Here is a 24,194-nt window from a genome sequence, read left to right on the forward strand (position 1 = left end):
TGTTGCTTCTTCTTCTTTCTCTTCAGGTACAGGTACAAAGTACTCTGGATTCAGAGAAGATGCTGACAGAAACGTGCCAGAGGCCCAAGTATTTCTATAGAGAAGACCTCACCTGATGGAAAACCCTCTTTTGAGAAATGTCAGGAGATTGTTTGCTTGTGACCAAAACAGACACCCCGTGAGAAGGCTTCATCTTACAGTCAAGAGAAATGGAGCATGGGATCTTCAGCTAGCAGTGTGCTGGTAGCTCGCCACTATCTTTGTTCATCATGAAGCAGTCAACCTTTTGGCTTGTTCCTTCTCACTTCATAGACTTCATCCCCATCAAATATGAACACTCATTTCCGCTGTAGATCAGAAAATTACTTGGGGCAAGTGTCTATGTACAGTAGGAGTAGCTGTGGAAAACAACATGACCAAAAGCATACCACTGTTTAATCTTTGTCTTTGATCCTGTGCTCTTACTGTATTGTAGACAAGAAATATTCAGTGTTCTGTGTTATATACTCTTCATTTGTATTATGGTGGCATGTAGCCCTGCAACATGGCAGTAGAGACTCATGGACAGTTGGTGAATCTGGGTGACAAAGAGCTGATTGCTCCATATGGGAATCCACCACCAAAGAGGATCAAACTGTTTTTTGAGCTTTTTGAGCATCATGAATTTTCTCCATGTACCATTCATAAACATACAATACTGGAACATATCTGTTTGCCTTTCCAGCTGGTAGAAATTGATTTGCATTTTTCTTTGTTAAGCTTATGAATGTAACACATTTTTACTATAAATCTAGCCGCTTGGTAAACCTGCCAGTTTTTTCCCATTTGAGAAGCTAATATCCGCTAGTTACAGGAATGCATTTATTTTAAATTTATTTATTAAATAAATTATTCAAATATTCATCAACAAATATTCTCTGGTTTGTTAAATAATGAATAACAATCCCTGATGTCTTCCTTCCCTTTCTCCCCTACTGTTCATTTTCCATCTTGTTGAATTTGTCTATTGTTCACTATGTTACTAATTTTATATTCAATTGTGTATTTTATGCGTATTTTATTTACGTTGTAAGCCGCCTAGAGTGGTCATAACTGACCAAATAGGCGGGATATTAAATGAATGAATGAATGAATGAATGAATGAATGAATGAATGAATGAATGAATGAATGAATGAATAAATAAATAAATAAATAAATAAATAAATAAATAAATAACAATTATCTCCCATCAAATCAACGCAGAGTGATATGGACAATCACAGGGTTTTTTAGGTTAAAAAAATTCTCAGCAAGGGTTTACTAGTCCTTTCTTCTGGTGATGCTCAAGGACAGCTTGACAAGGGCTGCACAAGAGGCAGGGCATTTTGCACCACCAGTTACACACATTCTGGGTGATCTTGGGTAGCCTTTTTCCTAGGATGCACAATGGGGATTCAGACTCCCAGCCTAAGAGCAATAACCCACTGTGTTAATATCTGCTCTAACTGCCTTACAGTGCAGCTCCTCCCCAAATACGAGGCAGGCTCCATCTATAGACTTTTAAGGGGGACATGTGAGCAGATCTCCATATGAAAGTGTTAGGGATATGATCTTCAAGCCCCATTGCAGCCCCATGTGTGTATCCCAAACCAATCTTGGACTGCTGGGAAGCTCATAAAAGCTGGCTTTCAGGCAGCTTTCAGACAGAAAGGCAGGGGAAGGGGTGTAGTTACATCACTGGAATATTGAATTTAGGTACAAGACACAATAATTAAAAACAAGAAGTGATAAAAATGGAAGATAAAACATTACTTCCAGCAGAAAACAGGTTTTTCTAATAATCACACTGAAATGGTTGATAGGTTAGAAGAATGCAACTGGATAATAGAAACAAAGAGGAATTGCATCTCACAACTGAGTCCTATAGAGAAGCAAATTATTTGGAAATTACCTTGCGGTGGGAAATACTTGAGAGTGGCTGTGGTGCAAATATGTGCAACAGTTGGTCCTATAATAATGTAATAAAGTTGTTTTAAACAACTTATGAGGGTTATTTTTATTTCAGGTCTACAGTGTTGTGTTGTAGATAGAGTGACAGACTAGGACTCTGGAAACCTGGATTTGAATTCCTGCTGTGGAAGCTTACTCCTTAAATATCTCACTTACTTTGAAAAGTCTACTAGGAAGCTATAATTTGGTTTCAACTTGATGACATATCACATGCACACAGACTTACTTCATTTGAATGCTTGATAAACAGATACTTGCTTTAGAAATCTGTTTAGAGAAGCCACCCTCGACCTGGTGCCTATCACATGTGTTGAACTACAAGAAGTCCATACCCAACCAGACACATTTTAGTAGTTACAGTCCAAGACATCTGGAGGACAACAGAGTGGAGAAACCTGTTGTGTATTAAACATAATGTAATTTTCAGTGTGAACATGGTGATTTTTCTCCTTCACGGATTGCTGCTTTGTCATGGCAAAGGGGCTTGAGTAATTCAGAGAAGCTATAGGCTATGCCATGCAGGGCCACCCAAGACGGACAGGTCATAGTGGAGAGTTCTGACTAAATGCGATCCACCTGGAACAGGAACTGGCAAGCCACTCCAGTATCTTTGCCAAGAAAATTCCATGGACAAAAACAAAAGGCTAAAAGATATGACTCTGGAAGATGAGCCCCTCAGGTCAGAAGGCGTCCAACATGCTACTGAGGAAGAGCAGAGGACAAGTACAAGTAGCTCCAGAACTAATGAAGTGTTTGGACCAAAGCCGAAAGGACGCTCAGCTGCGGACATGCGTGGAAGTGAAAAGAAAGTCCGATGCTGCAAAGAAAAATACTGCATAGGAACCTGGAATGTAAGATCTATGAACCTCGGGAAGATGGATGTGGTCAAACAGGAGATGGCAAGAATAAACATCCTGCGTATCAATGAACTAAAATGGATGGGAATGGGCGATTTCATTTCAGACGATTATCATATCTACTATTATGGGCAAGAATCCCGTAGAAGAAATGGAGTACCTTTAACAGTCAACAAAACAGTAGAAAAAGCTCAAAAATGATAGAATGATTTCAATACAAATCCATGGCAGATCTTTCATACAATAATTAGTTTATGCACCAACCACCAATGCTGAAGAGGCTGAAATTGACCAATTTTGTGAAGACTTACAACACCTTCTAGAATTGACACCAAAGAAAGATGTTCTTCTCATTATAGGGGACTGGAATGCTAAAGTAGGGAGTCAAAAGCTAAAAGGAGCAATAGGGAAGTTTGGCCTTGGAGTTCAAAATGAAGCAGGGCAAAAGCTAATAGAGGTTTGTCAAGAGAACAAGCTGGTCATCACAAACACTCTTTTCCAACAACACAAGAGGCGACTCTACACATGGACATCACCAGATGGGCAATACCGGAACCAGATTGATTACATTCACTGCAGCCAAAGATGGAGAAGCTCAATACAGTCAGCAAAAACAAGACCTGGAGCTGATTGTGGCTCTGATCATCAGCTTCTTATAGCAAAAGCTTGAAGAAAGTAGGAAAATCCATTGGGCTAGTCATGTATAATCTAAACCAAATCCTTTATGAATACACAGTGGAAGTGAAGAACAGATTTAAGGAACTAGATTTGGTGGACAGAGTGCCTGAAGAACTATGGATGGAGGCTTGTAACATTGTACAAAAACCATCCCAAAGAAAAGGAAATGCAAGAAAGCAGAGTGGCTGTCCAACGAAGCCTTACAAATAGCAGAGAAGAGAAGGGGAACCAAATGCAAGGGAGATAGGGAAAATTACAGAAAATTGAATGCTGACTTCCAAAGAATAGCAAGGAGAGACAAGAGGGCCTTCTTAAATGAACAGTGCAAAGATATAGAGAAAAGTAATGGAACGGGAAAAACCAGAGATCTGTTCAAGAAAATTGGAGATATTAAAGGAACATTCAGTGCAAAGATGAACAAAAGACAAAAATGGGAGGGACCTAACAGAAGCAGAAGACAGCAAGAAGAGTTGGCAAGAATACACAGGAATTTTACCAAAAAGATCTGGATGTCCCAGACAACCCAGATAGTGTGGTTGGTGACCTTGAGCCAGACATCCTGGAGAGTGAAGTCAAGTGGGCCTTAAACAAGACTAGTGGAGTGATGGCATTCCAGTTGAACTATTCAGAATTTTAAAAGATAATGCTGTTAAGGTGCTCCACTTACTATGCCAGCACGTTTGGAAAACTCAGCAGTGACCAGAGGATTGGAAAAGATTAGTCTACATCCCAATCCCAAAGAAGGGCAGTGCCAAAAAATACCACTCTGATGGCAGAAAGTGAAGAGGAATTAAAGAACCTCGTAATGAGGGTGAAAGAGGAGAGCGCAAAAAATGGTCTGAAGCTCAACATAAAAAAAAAACTTAAGATCATGGCCACTGGTCCCATCACCTCCTGGGAAACAGAAGGGGAAGATATGGAGGTAGTGACAGATTTTACCTTCTTGGGATCCATGATCACTGCAGATGGTGACAGCAGCCAGGAAATTAAAAAGCCTGCTTCTTGGGAGGAAAGTGATGACAAACCTAGACAGCATCTTAAAAAGCAGATACATCACCTTGCTGACAAAGGTTTGCATAGTCAAACCTATGATTTTTTCAGTAGCGATGTATGGAAGTGAGAGCTGGACCATAAAGAAGGCTGACCGCCAAAGAATTGAAGCTTTTGAATTGTGGTGCTGGAGGAGACTCTTGAGAGTTCCCTGGATTGCAAAGAGAACAAATCTATCCATTCTAAAGGAAATCAACCCTGAGTGCTTACTAGAAGGACAGATCCTGAATCTGGGGCTCCAATACTTTGGCCATCTCATGAGAAGAGAAGACTCCCTGGAAAAGCCCCTGATGTTGGGAAAGTGCGAGGGCAAGAGGAGAAGGGGTTTACAGAGGACGAGATGGTTAGACAGTGTCATTGAAGCTACCAACATGAATTTGACTAAACTCTGGGAGGCAGTGGAAGACAGGAGGGCCATATTGTAATTTGGAGCAATATTATATATTGGGCAATTTAAAAAGACCAGCACAGAGATTTTTTTTTTTTGAAATCTCTGAATCAATAGGCAATATAAGCATAATAGTAGGTGACAGATGCAAATGTGAGAGATAATATGGGAGGGAATAGATTTGGAGGTAGAGTAAGAAATCAAGTTGTGTTGGGTTTTCACTACAATGTAATCAAATTTGGACTCTGTGAAGTTTAATGAAATCTGGTCCTGAGCCTATATTCTGCCAAGCCTGCAGCAGTGGTACTTAAGCCACTGAAGATTCATTTGAAACATGCACACAAACACATTTCTCAATGGAAGCAACATATGTCATTTAAAAATGTACACAATTAATGTGCATCTTTTTAAAAATACACATGCATTTTATGCAGGAGATGGGAGAAAAAAAATCTTGCAGTCAGATACCAGTAGGAGTTAGAATCAAAAGCAAGGGGGAAACTAGAATGGACACTGCATGAGCTTCCACAGATATTTGTAAGAACCAATTGTTGTACCCGGTGACCTTCAAGATCTACTTGGATGGTAATACTGTATGATTCTGTGCCAAAATGTTTATGAAGGAGTCTTGTCAGAAAGGAGGCAAAACACAGTGTGGTGCTGGCCGTTACAGCCGTGGTGTGTGTCATAACATACTGTTACAAGTGTTCATTAAATTGGTGATATTCAAAGAAATATCAGAAGAGAATGAGTTCACAGTCAGATGACAGTTTCGAGGGCAGGGAGGTAGAACGAATCTGTGGCGAGAGCAGAGGAAGAAATAAACTTCTCTCAGAAATTCCAATGCATACAGATCTTATTTGCCAAATTACTGTACAGTACTCACATTTTTCATCTGGATTGGAAAGTATATCTTCAGTATAGCCTTGGTAATAATTTGTAGCAAGCATTCTCACTGCATTACTACTTGGGTCCCCATCTATAAAATGAAATATCTGGTGAATGATATTTGCCTATAAGTAACCCTCAATGCGGTGTTCTCATTGTTGTTTGCCTAACTTGCTGTGGTTAATTGATGAGGATCTTGATGGTGTACAGTAACTGTATGTTACTGAAACATCCTCTGGCACCTTATCAGTGAGCTACAGGATACTGGCACTTTCTTAAGACTTAACATTAGAATCATGTAGTTGGAAGGGGTTTGCCATGTAAAATGCTGTCAAGTCAGTTGCAATTTATTGCAACCCTGCCGAAGGCTGTTTAGCTATAGAGCACTCAGAAACGGTTTACTATTGGCCTATCGATATCTACCGAAAATACTTTTTAGCATCATTGTTGCATTGTCTGGAAGCGAATCAGCTGATCTGTCAGAAACTGCTCTGCTCTTTCTATGAGAACTCATCTCGTACCAGTACATACTGCTGCTGAGACAAACCGGAACACATATTTGTGTTATTATATCCCTATAATGTGGTATAATTCCAGTACTCTTGGTAAAGCCTGTAAGCAGAAAGTGAAATGGAAATATTCCATTGTGGATCAAACAAAAAAGCAAGCAAGCAAGCAATCAAAAACTAAAGAGTCTCCCCACCTTGTATTCATAGTGTCTGTCTGAAGGCTTATGATGTTGCAAGCTGGCTGAAGCAAAGCAGCTCCAGCTTTGATCAATGCCTGGGATGGGAAATTGCCTGGGAATTTGGTGGAGGATTCCTTCAGGTCCATTGTGGAAGAAAGAAAAATACAACAATCTTTCTGAACAAATGGAGGTTAAGCTTTATGGTGGACTTAGAACTTGTGCCATAAAACAGCAGTGCCTTGACCTGTCCAGTTCTAAATGTATGTATGCCAATGAACCAAATTAAATGCATTGTCTTTTAATGAAGTGATGCACAATTTGCTCTGAGCATTCCTGAGTGGCAGGTATTCTTTAACGGGACACAACATGAAACAACAAAAGAAACAAACATTGCAAAAGTCCAGCTAGATGAGATCAAAGGCTTGTCCTGTCCAGGAGCCATCCAGATGCCTGTAGCAAGCCTACAAGCAGAATTTGAGGACCACAGTACACTCCTGTTGGTGTTCTCTGCCATCTGGTAAGGAGAGGCATTCTGCCACTGATTCTGGAGACAATATATAACCATTGCCAAGGCAGCCGCACACCCTGCCCCATTCCCTAAGACAAAACCTGGGTTAGTCCCTTGTGATGTCATAGGAGCAGAATTATGATATCAGAATTATGATATCACAGGAAGCAAAAGGTGGGAAGAGGGTGGAACCTCTGGGCCAGCTGATTGTAGAAACAGCTCCCAAGGGACTCCACACCTTTCTTTCTCCAAATGGCATGTGGGCCCAAGCTGCATGCCCCAGCTGGCTCTCTGGCCAGCCTCTTGTTCTGAGTCCTGGGCAGCTGGTATGGCACCCTTATGCAAGCGTAAGAGACAAAGAAGCCTTTGTCCTGAGTCATGGAGTACTGGTGCCAGATGAGAACAAGTGGAAATACATGTCCAAGCATAGAAGCCCCTTCACACACCAGAGAGTCAAACATTCTCACTCTCCAGAGCTCCTCACGGGATTTAGCTCATTGTCTGGAGACCTGGGGAACCACAACAATTCCATGAGATTTCAGCCAGCTTCTTCAGACCAAGCAACCCCAAAAGCCCTCCTCATTAAATGACAAAGTTGACAAACTACATGTTCCTGAAACTAGAAGTGTATTAATTTCAGAGTTAAGGACACATCATCTTGACTGCACAAACTCAGGTTGCATTCCTTGCCACCAAAGTTTACATTTGAGCTGGAGGTTAACCATGATTGGCAGCCAACCACACAGGCACCTTTGCTTTGAGACAACACATCGCAAATCACCACAGCACCATCAGAAACTGAGATCTCTTTCCAAAGTCCTCCCTTGCCATGTGCCAGTGCTAAGCTTGTGTGTTAATTGGCATGTGCACACAAGCCATACCTGTGTAGACTTCCATGATGTAGATGGTGTTTTGTTTTGTTCTTTAAAAGACAACATTGCACCCAAAAGAAATCGATAAAGGTTGCTTGTGGGACAATCTGGTGTAGCTAGTCTTCCCCCGATGGACACTTGCAAAAGTCCACCCACTGCCTCCCTTCATTTAGCCCACTGGAAGAAGCTTGCAAAGCCGCAGAGTTGCAAAGGACTCAGCGACAACATGGGTAACAAAGAACTGCAATGAAAAGTCTGTCGGGACCTGCAGATCAGTTGCATAATCTCATCTTGCTGGGAGATAGAAAGCAAAGGGCAGGTCAGAACGTCAAGGATGGAGGGGAGACAAGAAGGATGTAGGAGCTCTCCTACTATTTACCTGTGTCACTAGGAAGAAAGGCAGCTGAGTATTCTTGTTAATGAATAAACAAACCTTTGAAGTGCAGATAAACCCAGGGGGATTTATAAGTTTGCTTTTGAGAAAGGCAAATATTAACCTTCAGTAGAATTTGTGCCGTAGCTACTTTCTTGGCTGTTACATGAGCTATGCTGCTTCCCTCCAGCAAGGGCACATCTCTGCTGGGTTTTTGCTGGGAGTGGATCTGCCCCGGAACCCCCGCCTGGTCCCTCTTCCAGCTACATGGTGGCGGATGCAGTTTTCAGTCTACAATGCCCTCAGTTTCCCAGGCTTTGTGAAACTTCCACTAGTCTTTTACATCAAGAGCTTGGAAAATTACTTTCAACAAGCAAATGGTTAAGTTAAAGGTCCACCATAACTGGTTAGTTATCATTAGAGCTAAACTCTTTAAAGCAATTTTCATTTCCTATTTCTGAAGAATAACTAAATGGTGATCTATTTATTACTATGTATAAACAACCCAAATGTGACAAGCTGGGGGGGGGGCTGTGGTACAAAGCACAGTGTCCTCTCCTTGCCATTAGCTCAGCATCCACAAAGGAACATGAGGCAACTGCACAAACACATGCCAGTGCTTGGGCAAAATGATATTCTTCTTCCACCATTGAGTAAGGCTCTACCACCATAACTATAAAAATAACTAAAACTTACAGCTATCTTACAAAAGGAGCACAATCACCTATTAATTTACCCTTGAAATGTAAAACAGCTATGCTTTTGTTGTGGAAAAAGGAATTGTGGCTTCCAAGCTCTGGATCGATCACTCTGCCTCCAACTGTGGCCTCTGTACTTCAGGACACTCATTAGCAGGGTGCTACTGTTCGGTGGATTGGTAATTGGTTGACTGACCGAACCCAAAGGGTGCTCATCAATGGCCTCTCTTCATCCTGGAGAGAGATAACTGGTGGGGTGCCTCAGGGTTCTGTTCTGGGCCCTGTGCTATTCAACATCTTTATCAATGACTTGGATGAAGGAATAGAGAGGATGCTGATTAAATTTGCAGATAATACTAATTGGGAAGGGTTGCTAATTCCCCAGAGGACAGATTTAAAATTCAAAAGGACCTTGACAGATTAGAGTCCTGGACCAAAACTAACAAAATGAATTTCAGCAGGGAGAAATGTAAGGTCCTACACCTAGGCTGAAAAAATGAACTGCACAGATATAGGATGGGAGACACCTGGCTAGACAACAGTACCTGTGAAAGGGATCTAGGAGTCTTGGAAAACCACAACTGAACATGAGTCAGCAGTGTGATGCGGCTGCCAAGAAAGCCAATGCAATTCTTGGTTACATCAATAGAAGTATAGTGTCTAGATCAAGGGAAGTGATAGTACCACTCTATTCTGCTTTGGTCAGACCTCACCTGGAGTATTGTGTCAAGTTTTGGGCACCTCAATTCAAGAAGGATGTTGACAACCTGGAACGTGTCCAGTGGAGGGCGACCAAAATGGTCAAAGGTCTGGAAGCTAATGTCCTATGAGGAGTGGCTTAGGGAGCTGGGAATGTTTAGCCTTACAAAAAGAAGGTTAAGAGGGGAAATGATAGGCATGTTTAAATATTTGAAGGGATGTCATGTCAAGGAAGGGACTGTTTTGTTTTCCATGGTTCCTTACACTAGGACAAGGAGCAATGGTTTCAAAGTACAGGAAAAGAGATTCCACCTGAATCTCAGGAAGAACTTCCTGACAGTCAGAGCTGCTTTGCAGTGGAATATCCTGCCTCGGAGTGTGGTGGAGTCTCCTTCTTTGGAGGTTTTTAAGCAGAGCCTAGATGGCCATCTGTCAGGAGGGCTTTGATGGAGTTCCTGCATGGCAGGGGGTTGGATTCCATGGCCCCTGTGGTCTCTTCCAACTCTGTGATTCTATGATATTACCTCTAATCAGAGGTAGCACAGGGTATCACAGGTAGCAACCACAAATACATGGCTGACCTTTAGCTAGAGGTCCTGTAAATGGACTCTCAGACTGGAGAAGAACCTCTTGCACCAGTGCTGCTCATCATGATGGAGCACCTAGTCCCAGCGGTCAACGATAACCGGTTTCTCAACAGCTTTAACAAGCTGATAGTTCTTACCATGTCCTTGTCTCAAACTGGGCAAGAGAAGGGCCAAACTTACATGCCAACTATTGCAGGGAGTGTGAAAATGAGATGAAACTGTGTGTTTCATGGCTTCGCATTGCCATTAAACACTTTCATGTTCTAAGTGTCCCCCACTCACAAAAAAACTGTGGGGGCCCAGCAAGGAACTGAGTAGAAGACATAGCAAGGATGTTGTTGTATGGGCAGCAATGGGAAAAGTTCCTTTTTTTGGATTACAACCCCTGAATCTTCCAGCCTATGTGTCCACTGGGAGCCATAATTTGGAAGAATAGGTTTTGCAAACTCTGGATCTGTTGCATGCATGGTTGTTCCTTTCTGTCTCTGCCATAAATTGTAAAAACTCCTTGCCGGAAAGATTCTGAATAGAGGAACTTATAAAGAATTGCTGTTTTGCCACATGTGTTTGAAAGCCCAAATGAAAGGTTTACTTTAAGAAATCAATCAGAGATGTTGATCAGTCTCTACTTCCTACTCTCCCATTGATGTTGGTGCCAGCTAATGGTAAAGCTGTTAGTAACAACCGTAAGCACTCCAGTGGAATAAATCCAGCGCTTGAAGTGGACACTTCCCTTAGAAACTAAGGCTTAGTTCATGGATGGCATTTTCCTGTGGGAAATGCCATTCCTCTCAGGCTAGAGTTGTGTATGCCTATTCTGCACCTCAAAATCAAACCTGGGAAGAGTTTGATTCTGCACCACAAAATCAAACCTGGGAATCTGGGAAGAGTGGTCTTCTGTACAGTCAAGCAATAATCACTCATTTATGGCAGTATTTTGTACAGGCTGGGGTGTGTGTGTAGGAAGTAGGTGGCAAGCATAACCTTACTCTACACTGTGGGCTTGACTGGGTGAGAGGTCAACTCTAATCAGGCCCACACAAAGAGTGTGTGTGTTTGTATTTGTGTGTATACAAACCACACAGTCTTCTTTGCTCCAGTTCCAGTCATACTAGAATGTAGATGGGGAGGAATATCTGTCCACATGGGTTTCTATCTGTAGAAGTTGTGGAGAGAAGGTACAGATAAGCATACAAATTCTGCCCGCTCTTCTCAGAAAATGATGGGCAGGTCTCTGTATCAGGATTAGGGCACATTCTTGTGCAACCGAAGAATAATTTCGGCAATCATATTGCCGAAATTACCATGTGATATTAGCAAGGAGGCCAGCTGTTCCACAGAAGACACATTTATGCATGGTCTGTCCTACCCATCGTGCAAGCTCAAAGTACTTTTCAGGATTATGGCCAGTGCGCATGGAATTTTATAGGGTGAGGATTGCCGATACTGAAATTAGGAAGCACTCAGAAAAGGATGAGAGTCAGATTAGAGAATTTGTGCGGCTACTTCTTAATCCTTTCAAACAAAGTACATTTCCTCCCTACTGACTATTCTGCACCGTCTCTCCCCCCACAGTTCTCTTCTCCCCAATCTTCACTGTTCCTTCCAGCAGTGTGTGTGTGTGTGTGTGTGTGTGTGTGTGTGTGTGTGTGTGTGTGTGTGTGTGTGTGTGTGTGTGTGTGTGTGTGTGTGTGTGTGTGTGTGTGTGTGTGTTTTACAGGGACTTGTAGATACTCTTCTAGTTATTTCCCCTCTGGGGCTCATAAAGCCCATCTGCTGGAGGAGCCTCTGGCCGGCTCCAGGGGAATTCCCAACCCTTGGTGTGGTCCCTTCTACTGATGGTTTGCAGATTCCAGTGCAGCATGTGTTGAGCAATACTGTTTGTTTTGACAGCTTAACAATGCCCGGTTCAGCAGCTGCAGGTGTGCGCAAAGATGCCTCTGCATGGAACTCTGAGGGAAGTGTGTGCAACAATGGAAAAAGCCACAAACAAGGTCCAGCCACCCTCCGAAAGTGATTCTGCACAGGCCTGCAGTTAAACTTGTCCTAAACATGAATATACTGTAATGATGCTTCAGAACAGGGATGTGCTTTTGAGACTGCTGTCTCTGACAGCATGAATAGCAGCATACACAATTTGGATAGAAATATTAGTTATGCCTTTATTCCTTGTCTTCTGTATATTTCAGAGTCCTCTGTTGCATTTCCTGGACACACACACACATGTGCGCGCGCAAACATACAGAAGCCTTATCAGTGTTATATGCATGGGGAAGACATGATATACAATGGTTGTGGCAATGACAAATTCCTATACATCTAAAAGGGCACTACAGATCTCCGCTGGAACAACATTATCACACACAGATTGTAACAACAACATGTAGAACCACAGATTATATTCTAACCCTGCTCTTTAACCAAGAAACAAGGCCAGGTCGAGACATTTTGCTGCCTGAAGCCAAAGACAAGATAACATTTCTACTCTGATTCTGTGCACAGAAAGCAACTGGGCTGGCAGCTGCATTTTGTTTCCATGCTGGTGAGAAATCAGTGTTTCCTTTCTGATCTGAGGGTGGCAGGCTTGATGGTTGTTGTCATGTGTCATCAAGTCAGAACCAATTTATAGGGACCCCAAGAGGGGTTTCAAGGTAAGTGACATAGGTAAGTGCGGGGATTTGAACCCTGTTCTCCAGAGTCCTAGTCCATCAGACAATCCACTACACCGTACTGGGCAAGTTTGATTTTGAGGTGCAGAATAGGCATACACAACTCTAGCCTGAGAGGAATGGCCAAGGAGATCAGGGGAACAGTTGCTTCTTCATACCCTTCCCAGCGCAGGCTGTCTTAATCTGCCTAACATAGGGTCAGGACCACAACCTAATTTCAGGAAGCTAGTACTTGCTTCTATCTTTACCAATGTGTTGACCTCATGCTCTTGTTTGGCTGCAAGACAGTGACTGGATTTGAACTAGAGTTCCCCAAGATGTAAGGCCCTGAATCACACCAGATTTCAGATGACCCATTCTAACTACTATGCTGGCTCTCTTTCCCCTGTTCTGCTTTTCGACTGCTTCCAGTCACTATGGTTCTTGTATCCTGCTACAGTACTTTGTAAGCCGTATATAAGTTGTGGAGGTTTAATGGCGCTCTTTGAAGTGTGCATAGGACGTTGCCATCATTAGTGCATCCATCATGACCCCAGCCCTACAAAGAAGATAAGTTACTGTTCATTAATTCTTAGGTATGATGAGAAAAATAAATGGTAAGGACATGTTTACATATCACAAAGCCAACCTTCTCTAGAGCTCCTCAGAGCTCTCCTCGCTCTCCATTCCTCTGTCAGGAATCGATCCCAAGTCTTCCCTAAGTCCATTTTCGCCAACAGCTCCATGTTTATTTAGAGTATTGATAGGGGTGAGCATTTCAGGCCAGGGATCGGGGCACTGGTGGCAGCGGCAGGGAGTCAGAGAAAGTCAGAGATGGCTTGGGAGGAGAATTCCTAATGGTCTGATTCTGTCCTCTTGGATCTTTGCCATTGACACAACAAGGAAATGCTTATTTTCTGTCATCACAGGCTTCCTATCTGATGATCTGTCACACTTCCGGTGGCTCGCCGTCTGCTTTCTCTCCCACCTGTTCAACCACCCCTCGCAGGCAAGTGCCAAGGAAACCAAGTGTGACTTAAATGTCTCTTATCACTAAGTAAACAACCTGTGCCTCTTAAGCCAAAGCTACAGGTTACTGACTGACCTTTCCAAGGAGTTATATCTGAAAGCATTGACTTAGTTGCTGAGGGACACACATGTACGGGTATCTACAAGAGAAGCATGTTGTGTTGACATTTTTCCTTTCTTTGCTTAGGGTATACCTTAGCTTTTTTTTTTCTAACACAGGATGAATTACCTCCACGATCTGTTCACAAAGTTTTAGAATGTGTGCTTTTTAAGTCCTCAAACCACAACTCTTTAATTTTAAAAGCCAATGCAGCATTAGCTGTTTTCAAAGCGATTCTCACCCTTTCAAACTAGCACCTCAGTAAGTAAACACACATACACAAGCCCCCAATCTAATGTTTGTTGAAATGGTTAAAAACATGTCTCCTAATTTTTGCTGGACATGAAGTTGTTCTGATCCAAGGCATGCAGTTGGTGCATGGATGTAGCTGATTGGCATGTAACAAACAAGGCATATGAGGAAGAAAACACACCCACCTGAGCACTACACAGCTTTGCATGTATCTGTGTACTCTCACAGCATATGGCATTGTGGTTTTAAATGGTTTTGTAAGCTATCCTGTTTGGTGCATGACTACTAGAAAGATATATATTTATATATTGACAGGTTTGGGAGAAACCTGAAGGAATTGTTAAATGCCGTTTTGTACTAAAGCAATAAGTATTTATCAGAATCAGTGCTAAAGAAAGAAGCAAAGCTAGAATTTATCCAGCTGAGTAAATTGTAACAGCTGAGAGAGCAATCCCTGGATTGGCTAATCCTGGGATAAAGCTAGCAGACCTAACACACACTGTGGGTTGGTGTCATTGTGGATTGCTGTTGTCGTGTTGCTGTGCTGGAGTATCCTGGAAGAAGCTGTGTCTTTGTGCTGTATATTGGAAGAGGAACGCTGGCTACTGGACTGAACATATGGTATTGGACTGCTGAACTAATTTACAAGGACTTTGACTCTGATTTATGCATTGAACTCTGTGGAAACTGCTGTGTATGACTTCGGGACTGGAAACAAGGACTAAGCTGTACATGTATATATCCTGTAAATAATACAACTATTCTGCTATCAACACTGAATTATTGCTTGGTGTCTTCATCTCTTAGGGAAGTTCTTTTGGTTAGTGCCACCTGGTGCATGCTGGTAATACCGTGACTCTGTCATATATAAATAAAAATGAACAAACAAGTCTCCATTTTGAACATTACGCAAAACTTTCTAAGGTAAATGCTATACTTGCCTGAAAGTGCAAGACTACTTTTGCTATGTTTGTATTTCTCTCAATATATATGGGCAGGTGGGTGGGTGGGTGAGAGAGAGAGAGATGGGAGGGAGGGAGAAGATTATACTGTATTATTTTACCTGCAGAGATATTATCCAGATGCAAACATCTGGAAGGCCATAAAACTCTGCCTGCCTGTCTGCCCATCCATCCATCCATCCATCCATCCATCCATCAACTTGTCAAATCTGTGTATTCTAGTGAAGCTGTGGTTTTTTACTTTCAAGGAACTTAGTATCCCTTGCCTGGTTGACAGCACATTTGGCTTTAGGATCTGAGGCATGTACAAAATGAGACTTATTACACCTGTCCCAATTTAAGCAGCTGTCAGAACCAACCAAAGAGCTGCAGTATAATGATGCGTACCAATATAAGGAATATATTTGATATGAATGGAGAGACATAGGAAGAATGCTGTCTGTGTAGCTACTGAATAGACAGAATTTAAGAGGAGTGGGTTAAAATCTTTTAATAGGAAATTGACCAAGCTATGTTCACTGTTAGCTGCTCAGACTGGACATGGGGGGGGCATTGCACATTTGAGAGGGTAAGATGCAGAGACTGGCCATTTGTCTGCTGGGGAGGAGTTAACTGGGAAAGACTGAGATCCCGGATTCCACCCTGAACTTGCCACATCATTTAACTGTATTTGCAAGATATTCCCCCACCCCAATTCCCGCATAATTTCTGAAAATAATAACAGTATATAAACCGGCTGCTTCGTTGCCAGGGGTACAGCTCTCATTTATTTTAATCCTAATATGCTTAAACTATGGAGACGCTCCCCAGTAATGTTTTTAATTGTAATAACTACTGGGTTTTAAAAAGCACTAACTACCATGTGTGAAGATCCAGGCTGGCTAAGCTCCATCCCACAAGCTGCCCTGCTCACTGGCGCCAGGCGTATCCTGCTCGGCTAATTCCTCCAGGGTTGGGCCCTGTTTGCAGACAAACCAAGGAAGACTGAATGGGCCCAAAAACCACAGCTGAGGTGATATAAGGTAAAAGATTAATATTCAAAGGGATGTCATCTTCAAATGCCAAACGGGAACCAAGCAATGTGAGTATTGACAGGCAGCAGATCAATAGCTTGGTTAGTCTTTCTAACCCAGTCTTCCACAACCTAGTGCCCAACTTCCATCATCCTCAGAAGGACAGCCATGCTGGATGTAGGTGAAGAGGGCTGCAGTACATCACAGCTGAGGAAGGCTGTTCTAGCTCTCTGGAGTGCTTGAGATTACTCTGAGCTAGCTGATTTCAGTCACCAATAGGCCTGCAACCTGGTCTGTGAACATTCACAATATTTATGCTCACTAGCTTAGCATTACCTGTGGCATCATTGTGCTATCTGCCTTCTACACCCAGGACTTACCTGCATTTGTAGCTCATTCATGTAATTAAGGATTTCAGCAGAAAATAATCAAGATCTTTATATATAATCATTTTATCAATATGATTTCCCTCACAGCTGTTAAGAACAGCATAGGAACAGATGCTCATCTACAGAACAGTAACAAGAAAATACGTTGTAATATAGAAAATAGCCACTGCAGTTTTAGCAACTAGAACACCCAGGAAAGCCCCAGGCTGAAATATACAGGTCTAATGCAGGAAGTTAACAATCCAGAGCCACTTCTTCCTCAAAAGCAGCCAACCCCAGGAAACATTGGAACTCTTTCCCTCCCAAAGTGAGAGTAAGAAGGACAAGCTTCAGCTGTGGCCTGATACCAGGGTTGGGCCAGCAATTGCTCATTTTTGACTATTAAATATATAACACTTTCCACTTTGGGGGGGGGGCTTTGGAGATCCCCCCTGGAGGAAAGAAAAACATAACTTCGTTTCTTATACTTCGCCATCTTGGACCTATTTTTTTTTTAAATTTGTAAACCACACAGAGTAGACCTTTGGTCTAAATGGGTGGGATAGAAATCCAATAAAATAAAATAAAATGAAATAAATGGAATTACATGTCTAGGCACTCTCTCTGTGTGTGTTTACCCCACCTTTCTCCTTAAAAAGAACACAAGGTGGCTTACATCATTAAAAGACAATATTTAAAACTAAAAACAATGAGTATACAAAGGCACCTTACATATATAGAAACAGGAAGTGCCTAGACATGAATCAGTTCTGTTTTTCTTTCTCCATGGGGATCTCCAATGGCCCCCCAAGTGGAAACTGCTATATCTTTAAAGGTCCAAAATGAGCAATTTCCGGGCCCACTGGTGGCTGGGGCTGGGCTGGGCTGGGAGTAAGAACCTGGTTTTTAAGAAACCTGAGATCATCCATCCCTGCCCTCATAGATGACTGGGATTATGCATCTTCTTAGAAGGATGTTCCATCATAAAGTGTGATTTCAGAAGTGGCCCCATCTCTAGAAGCCACATGGCTACCATCTGGGGTCTCCATGTATCATCTCAGCTGATAAGCACATTTATGTGGCTCACTCATCTTCAGTTCCAAGAATGAAGCTTACAGTATATATTACAGAAACTTACAGGATGTATTTATGTTCTGTATGAATGCTTACAGTATAGAACATAAATACATCCATCCATTTATTAAGAATCACAGAAGTAACAGTCTGAGTTGTGACTCTAGTCTTTTACAGAGACCATATTCACACATGTGGTTTAAAGAGGCTTTACTTTAAATTTGCTTCTACGGGGAATTAAAAACCTTCCTTGCTTGATGATTTCACTTACAGATTCTGTCTACCTTAAAGGCACCCAGATGGTAATTTATTATTTAAGGTCTCTAAAGCTTCTCTCATGACACCAGGAGCCAAAGTGACACAACTGCACATGAAGAGGTCCGTTTCAAAGGGCAAAGTTTACTGCCTGGAGGTGATACCTTTTTCTTTTCCTTCCCTTCCCTTTCTGCACTACCTTACAGGGCCTCAAGGCAGATCAGAAATGATTAAAAGCAAACAAATAAACAGATGCACTAAAATACAATCAGTCATAACATTAAAACTATAAATAAGCAAATAATAATAAAAGGACTAAATTAAGATCAGTTTACAAACTTCTTTAAAAGTCACATATAAAGAAGCGTCACAGCCTGCAGCACCCAACAATACCATGCCGCCTTTATCAGGTGTTCAATTCAGTTGCTAAAAGCCTGCCTTGGGAAGAAAGGTCTTTCTTTGTCACCCTTTTGGGGGTTGGAGCAGCCTGGCCTTTGCAGGGAGCCCCAGTTCACAAGCTGGGAGTAGCCAGTGAAAAGACACTCCTGCATCTTCACAATGTGCCTGTGAGAGCAGTGGGGCTGGGAAAGGGTCCTGCTTCAAAGACCTTAAGGCAGTGGTCCCCAACCTTGGGCCTCCAGATGTTCTTGGACTTCAACTCCCAGAAATCCTGGCCAGCAGAAGTGGTGGTGAAGGCTTCTGGGAGTTGAAGTCTAAGAACATCTGGAGGCCCAAGGTTGGGGACCACTGCCTTAAGGGACAGGGAGGCTTATGTGGGTTTTGTAGTTCATAACCAGCACTTTGTCTTAGGCCATGACATGGGCAAGTAGCCAGTTAAGCTGTTGTGACAAGGAAATGAAATACTTTCTATAACCGGTTCTGGTCAGCAGCCTGGCTGCAGCATTTTGAACCAGCTGAGGTTTTGAAACCCTCTCCAAGGCAGTTCTAACAGAGTAGAGCAGTGATGGTGAACCTTTTTGGGCCCGAATGCCGAAACAGGAAAACAAACAAACAAACAAACAAAAAACAAAACTAGTGGGCGATGAGCAGCGGCGGAACTGGAAGTGGCAGTGGAGGAGGAATCCCAGGCATGGAGGTGCCTCAAGACCCCACTCTGGATCCGCCATCAGCACCAGCTGCTCCAGATCCTGGCCCACCATCTGTCAAAGTGCCGGCACTGCGTCTGCAGCTGCCTCCTCAGGTTTGGCTGTGGGGGGGGGGAGGAGTAGCGATCCGGCGACTTAGGGCTCACGTGCCCACAGAAAAATGCATGGCCGCCACTGAAATTTGGACATCCATACTACAGGTTGAATTCAGCAGTGCACTTAAACTGGGGAAATTTAGTCTCATCTATCATAGACTGACTCCCCTTTTTCCTGAACTGTCTTTCAAATGTCTGGGAGCACCTGCGTCTTGTCTGGGTTAAGCTTCATTTTTGTCTGTCCTAGTCCATTACTAACATCAGACACTGATTTGGGACAGAAACACCTTCCATGGCATTGCAAGATAAAGAGAGCTGGGTGTCATGTACATACTAGTTCATGATATCCTAAAACTCCAGACAACCTCTCCTAGCACCTCCATATATATATTTTAAATAGTGTTGGGGCAGAACTGAATCCTGAGGAATTCCACAGAGCAATGGCCAGGATTCCAAGCGTGGGCCCCCAGCACCTGCTTCTGAGCTTCCAGCTTCAGGACGGACTGGAGCTTTTGCAAAACAGTGCCTCCGGGAGCCATCCTAGAGATCCAGCCCTGTCATCTTAAATGAACTTACCTCAGGGATCAGGCCCATTAAACTCAGTGGGAATTACTACTGAGCAGTCATTCACAGGAATACAGTATGTTGAAAAAGCCACAATGTAGGCAAGGTGTTCAGTTCTTAAAAGAGTTGAAGTGTTAATTTGCCAAGGCTGTGTGTTACCTTGGGGGCAGGGAAACTTCCCCCCCCCCACACACACACTAAATGTGTTGCCTGCGGCCAGCATTGCCAATGGTCAGGATGGCTGACGTTGCAGTCCGAAGCACATGGAGGACAAAAGGCTCCTGAGCCCTGCATTAGGTTGCACTGATCCTCCATGTTTAAACACAACACTGCTCCAGTTATATAAAGAAGAAGGGAGGGGGCAGGGAGGAGGCTCCATTTGTAACAGTGGAAAGGTGTGTCTGTATGCAGGATTTTGGAGCCTTTCTCTCCATGTCTGCTGCTGATCTCCCTGCAAGTTGTTTTCAGGGCAGGGTCTTCCCAGCTGATCAGTTTTCAAATACATAGGTATATCACAGTCTCATCTGTTTTGGCATTCCATCATCGTACTCAGAGAAGGTTCCTACTTTGATCCACTCTAGTAGCCTTCAATGATCCAGAGGGAAAGCATTCAGAATCAGTTGCACTCAGAACTTCTACTCTGAGCAATCTTATCTGTCTTATTCCTCTTCCCTCTCTGCCTCTCAACTCTTTATGGAGTCTTTTCCATTTCCCCTTGGTTCTTGTACATTATGGATGTCGGAGCCAAAGGAGTTCCACGCAGGGCACAATGATGCCATCATTCTGCACCATTCTGGCATATTCTGATTTTCCTGAAATAAGTTGTCCATTCCTCATCCTAGGGTGGGATTCCCCAGCCGGATTTCCACACACATTTTTTTTTAATCTACCCTTTGTGGAATTTGAATTGCTGCTGCAGTTATAATGAGAAGGAAGCAAAATCAACCTATTTGGCGCCAGAAACTAGAAATCCTTAAGAGGTAAGAAGGACTCCCCCCCCCCCAATTCCTTACTTATATAAACAAATCTCTCCTACATTCTGCACAACACTGGGATTCCTGGGAGAGATTTGCACAGTGGAAAAGGATTACAGCCTTAATGAACAAGCAGGAGCCCCAGATTTACTCAGCCCTGCCATCTGAATGGCAAATCATAATAAGGTATTTTGCTGCTAGGAACATTTCAGAACATTTTATAGGTGGACAATATGACCAAAGTCACGTTCAGCATGTTCAGAGCTGTGATCTCCTCCTCTGATCTAAGGCAGAGCACAGGTAATTGATTTTCAAAACCTTAGAAGATGAATTTTCAAGGAGCCATAGCTGATAGACATGCACACTTAGTCTGTGTCTTCCACCAGGGTCCTGGCCAAAATACTTCGGGAGGTCTTAGTAGTACTGAACATTCAAAATCAATCTGCTGGAAGAATTATGATTTAACTGAGTTATCAGATAAGCATGCATTTGGGTATGGTTGTCACAGGTGCCTATATAGCAGCGATGGCAAACCTATGGCACGCGTGCCACAGCTGGCACACAGAGCCCTTTCTGTGGGCACGCGAGCCATAAGTCGCTGGATCGCTACCCCGGCAGCCAAACCTGAGGAGGGGGCTGAAGCCACAGAGCTAGTGCGTTGACAGGCGGCGGGCCAGGATCCGGAGCAGCTGGCGCTGGCAGGCCGGCTGAGCTATAGGTAGTGGCAGGGCTGGGCACGACTGGAGGCGAATCTGGAGTGGGGTCTGCAGCCACCTCTGTACCCAGGATTCCTGCTTCTGCTGCCATTTCTGCTTCCGCCTGCCGCCCACTGGGTTGAGTTTGTTTTTTGCAGTTTGGGCACTCGGGCTCAAAAAGGTTCGCCATTACTGCTATATAGAGTAATCTCTGCCCTTCCACAAACATGCACTCCCATTCCCAGCACATGGAAAACTATTTAATTAATGATTATACCTCAGCTGCTTTAATATGTTAATAGACGTGCACCTATCTCCATATCTATTTTAAAAGGAGAAACTCAGATGGGCGGAGTTGGAGTGGTCTGGATCATACTTAAAAGGTTTTTCTCTTTAGTGCCATCTGTTTTGTCTGTCACCTGAGGGATTCTTCCATTCATACGGATAAATGATTATTCTCCCATGAGGAGGGTCCAGAAAGGTCTTTGGATCACCCCAATTTGTCCCTTTTTCGATTAATAGCATTCCTGCCTCCTTTCCCACCTTTTCCCATGGATGTCACTCAGCAGGCCATGGGGACTTTCCTTTTGTTTTTGTTACATAAAGTAAGTTTCATAGTGCAACAGCAATGCACCTACCTAGCATGGTACATATAACACTGCCAATGTATCTAGTTTATCTAGATGGTATTGTACTGGATCAATTGGGGTTTTTGTGTGTGTGTGTGTGTGTGTGTGTGTGTGTGTGTGTGTGTGTGTGTGTGTGTGTGTGTGTGTGTGTGTGTGTGTGTGTGTGTGTGTGTAAAAAACCCCAGAATAAATGAAAATAAAGGAGTGGAGTTTACTGTCAGCCATTTCAAGGCCACAAACCACCAAATATGTCACAGGATTGTCTCCTCAGATAACACTCCCCACAGCTAAATTTTGATGTTTACTAACCATCTGTACAGGCTAAAGAATGGGATAATTATGAGTGCTCTGAATCACATACAATAAAACCCTCTGCAGCTCTAGCAGAGTGCCAAAAAGGAGCGGGATGGATTGCGCTAAGTCAAAATGTGTGTGGCCACCATAATTTGATTTGAAACAAACAGCACCAAAAGTGATCCAAATAGCGAGCTATATGCCTATCTGGACATGCTCATCATTTCCTCGAGGAATTAACTAAACCAAGAGCCCTAGCTGAATGATCAAGTTAATTTCACTACCCTGCTTCAGTGAAGATGCTGCTGTGATTAGGTATGAGGCAAATAAAGGACACAGGCTTCCCTTCCCTTCCCTCTTCTCCTTTTCTAGATCAAGAGTAGATCACAGTAATGGTAATGGGAACTAGCACCTATTGGTAATGTGCCAGACCCAACCCCAGAGGCTTAGATGTCATTATTATTAAGGAACCTAAGCAGAACCATCATTATTTGGATAATAAGCAACAAGGGGTTTATTTTCTCAAAGGACTGAAGTTAAGGATGAAGAAGTGATCAGAAGAATGACTTAACCTGTGTCTCCACAGTTACATATCTGTGAGGTAATTTAATAATAGCTGTACCAAAGGGAGGGAAAACTACCCCTCCTGTGAACTGCAGTGACAGGCATTAGTAGGGAATATGCAAAACACTGCTCCATTTGTAAATGACAATTAAAAACACCGGTCTAACCAATAAAATAAATTTCCAGTGCCAGTTAGCACTCTTCTGATCACTTCCCTATTCATAGTTTCTCTCCCTTAAGAAAATAAACCTACTGTTCATTCTTACAAATGAAGCAAAAAGAAAACCTGAAAACAATCAGATCTGTGCTCTGCACTGTAACTCCGCCACACACACACCCTTTTTAAAAGTCACACATAGAAATGAAGATTGGGTAAAACAAAAGGGAAAGCTGCTGCCTTGAACAGATTTCTTCATCTGAAGCTGTAGGAAATCCCAATCCTGGGCATTGTGTGGTATCTCAGAGATGGGAGAAACTCATAGACTCAAGAGAGAAAGTGGATTATTTCACAAAATACCTCCTCATAGATACCCAACTGCATCAAATAGTACCATCTGCCTCTAGGCAGTTGAGGGAAAAAAGGCCAAGGATGGTAAGGATGGTGCTTGAACCAAGTGGACCAAAATATTTGGAGAAATTAGGGAAGGCTGTGAAGGCTACCATTTTGAAACAGGGTGGGCAAACTGTGACCTTCTGGTTAGGACTGCACTACAACTCCCACCAGCCCAAGTCAGCATAGCCAGTTGTGTCGAATGCTGGCAGTTTCAGTCCAACTGCTCTCCCCTGAAGTAAATGAGGATCCCAGATACACAGAACAGCAGTGGCAATCAGTGTGTCACACAATGCCAGAGTTGTACATCCACCTGATAGCCAAAAGCTCTATGAGTGGTGAAGTTACAAGCATTCTGGAAAAGGAGATAATGTCTGTCCCTTAAGGTACTTCATCTCCTGCCGACCTTGCTCTTCTGCTTAACTAACCAAAGCATTAACTGAACCAAGAATGATCCTGTCTAAAGCTTATCAGCCTCACCTGAGGCAACATGGCACACACAGAGAGTCACCAAAGTTTGGCTGAGCTTCTGAGTAGCATAAAGGCCAGGCCAGGCCTTTATGTCTGCAACATCTACCAAGAGGAAAGCTGAGCGAAACTGGCAGTAGCTGCTCTTCTGATCTGGTTTAGCTTCAAAGCAACCCCACTATGGCACGATCATGGTCTCTTAGGACTCTTTCCATCCTTTTCCCTGAAACCTAACCCTCAATGCATTCACAAGGTAGGAAGGGAGACTCAGGAGCTTT

General features: G+C 43.0%; 2 long non-coding RNA genes across 2 annotated transcripts in view; both read left to right on the plus strand.

Annotated features, from left to right (window-relative positions):
* Positions 1-911, plus strand: part of LOC110077803 (uncharacterized) — a 146,476-nt gene extending 145,565 nt beyond the window's left edge. The window contains exon 2 of the long non-coding RNA XR_012083872.2: positions 27-911. This is a non-coding gene — a long non-coding RNA (uncharacterized LOC110077803). The remainder of the gene's footprint in view (positions 1-26) is intronic.
* The window catches only part of LOC140704590 (uncharacterized), a 229,469-nt gene that overhangs the window by 154,768 nt on the left and 50,507 nt on the right, over positions 1-24,194 (plus strand). The window lies entirely within an intron of this gene.

Source organism: Pogona vitticeps, chromosome 2 (assembly GCF_051106095.1).
Source record: "Pogona vitticeps strain Pit_001003342236 chromosome 2, PviZW2.1, whole genome shotgun sequence".
Taxonomy (NCBI): Eukaryota; Metazoa; Chordata; class Lepidosauria; order Squamata; family Agamidae; genus Pogona; species Pogona vitticeps.